General features: G+C 37.1%; 1 protein-coding gene across 1 annotated transcript in view; it reads left to right on the forward strand.

Moving 5' to 3' along the window:
• Positions 1-336: 336 nt before the first annotated feature.
• Positions 337-2,500, forward strand: part of LOC138002952 (vesicular inhibitory amino acid transporter-like) — a 14,491-nt gene continuing 12,327 nt past the window's right edge. Inside the window, exon 1 of the mRNA XM_068848919.1 lies at positions 337-393. The gene's annotated coding sequence lies outside the window, so the exon portion shown is untranslated. The remainder of the gene's footprint in view (positions 394-2,500) is intronic.

Below are 2,500 nucleotides of genomic sequence, written 5' to 3' on the forward strand. Positions count from 1 at the left end.
AAATAACCAGGGGTAAATAACAATGTTTTGTGAACAAGGGCGAATGGAATAATTGTTTTATTAAATTCTCAACCTTCGGTTTTCCTAAATTTTATTTAGTCTAAAAACGATCGGAAAATGAAGTGATTTCCGGGCGCCTAAAATTTTATGCTGAGCGATACTTGCTGCATTCATTTCCATATCATCAAACGCAGGTATGATTGCTGATGACCGAGATCCAGTGAACCAATGAGAAAGCTAGAATTGCATTATCCGAGGTTGAGAATATAATAATTTAAAGATAAACCAAAAAATGATTTCTATTAATGGTAATAGTGATGTAAGATCATCGATAAGGCACGAGTGCCTTATCTTGTCTTACATTACTACTGCAAGCCGGACTGGTTGTTTATGGTAAGCAGACTAGTTATAAAAATATCTGAAAACAAAAACATAAATGGAAGAGTTCCACTTTAAGGATTGCTTAAAAACATACATTATGTGAGAATACAAAAAGGGAAACTTGGAATTTGTAGAGCGAGCATAAGAGGAAGGATATTTAAGCTCAGAAAGAATTAGGATTAATTAGAATGTGAACAGTTGATAGTACGGATGGCTTCCTTTTTGTAGTAGATAAAAGTGGCTCTATGGAAGAGACTTATGTAGATGCCCAATTCAGATTTCAATACTTGATTTCTATAGTCAGTGAAAGAAAGTTATGAGTGTGATGCTTGAGGTAACCGAGGGTGCATATGCGTTATTGTCTTGACTTAAATGGCCGGACATATTGATATGCACGAGTTAGCATCATAGCACCGCGCAAAATTTAACGAGAAATTTATAAAGAAATGGAGTCTTAAGTGGCCGAACTCCTCTCTCCAAGCTCAATTTCAGGAGTGTATCTGGTCGCAAAGTGCCAACTTGCATGGTAAGCTGCAAAATAACGATAACATTCTACTTTTTCAACCCAGACGTTCAAAAAGCAAAATAAACCTGGAGAAACTATTTGAAATTTGAGTTAAAATTCAAAGGATTTTTGAAGCATTTGATATGGGAATTTTAAAATGTATGCGCATAGTTATATTTTCGTTTCTCGGTTCATGTTATTGCCAATTTGTAAACTACCAAATGTTCGTAATTTAGTAATTCAAATAATGAGTCAGAATGGTTTGGAATAGGGAAAGCGATTTTCCTTGAAATTTTGAATCAGCCCCCCCCTCCCCCCCTGAATTGCCTTCTACTTCTACTTTAATACTCTTCAACGCTATTACACATTCATGTGGTGTACTTTCCAGTTTACTCGTTTTTAAAACGATCTCTCACGAACACTCACGAGCGCCCCTGATGGATACAGGTACGCAAACGAAGTTTTGTGGACCATGAGGAAATGTTCTGCAAAAGCAACAGCGGCATGCTTTTTCAGCTGCTTGTGGAAACCTAGCTATGGACTCTCGGATCACGAATCATGAAAACCATTCTTCCTCGATTCTTCCTTCTTTTCCCGGCTTTAAAATGAAAGCGACAAACTCAAAGCCCTTGTCTGACCCATAACGCAAATGAGGCCCGAATAATGTAAAATATAAGGTAATTTTACGTCTTAGGTAAACCGTTGCTTAGTAATTTTTCCTCGTGTAAATGGCCCTAATGTGATGCCTTCAAACCAACTCTACATGCGAAATCACCCTTTTGTATCTTAAATTTCTCGGGCTGAGCATAATTCGCGAATCATATGAAGAATGTTACCGATAAAAAAATAAAAAAATAAATAAAATTAAAAAAAAAGAGAATGTTACCGATCAAATAGTTTGTGTTCCTTTCAACTATAATTATGCGGAGAGGTTTAGTCGTTATCATGTCGCTTTCCATGCCGCCAGCGTTGAACGCGTCAGAGACACATCAGAAACTTATTTCTCAACGATGAAATGATGTATGAAATCACGGATCATATATGAACTGCGGATATGAAATCAAGTGAAACTGCGAGGATCATAGCTTCACTTGAGATTTATTCCTCATGTCAGGGACTTCAGGCCACATCAAGAAACATTAAGATGTCTGTGCTTGGTTTCAGCCGTAAGATTGATCGCGATTCCAGCATCAACAATCTCTAAATGGGGCAAAATGAAATCTAAACCGAAAACTTATCGAGCGACAAAATATAACCAACTAGTCGGCTTCTCAAAGAGCGGCGCACATTTGTGTTTTATGCGTTAGAGTTGCAAAAAAAAAAAACTACTTCAACAACTGCCGCACGGCAAAGAAAACTAACTAATCGGTTCGGTTCGTGTATTGAAGGCAAGACTTTTGATAAGTAATGACAATTTTCGACCATTTTGAAATAGAAAAAACTCGAAAGTTTGGGAAGCCCGCAACGCAATTAAACTTAAGCCAACAATGTTTCGCATGATTGATGATTTCTCCGGCTCTGAATGATGTAGAACGAAACATGACAGGAACGAAGACAAAAATTGTGAAATTCTCTGTCATTACAATTTAGAAAAATGGTAAAATCGGTCGTAAC

This window comes from Montipora foliosa, chromosome 5 (assembly GCF_036669935.1).
Source record: "Montipora foliosa isolate CH-2021 chromosome 5, ASM3666993v2, whole genome shotgun sequence".
In the NCBI taxonomy this organism is placed as follows: domain Eukaryota; kingdom Metazoa; phylum Cnidaria; class Anthozoa; order Scleractinia; family Acroporidae; genus Montipora; species Montipora foliosa.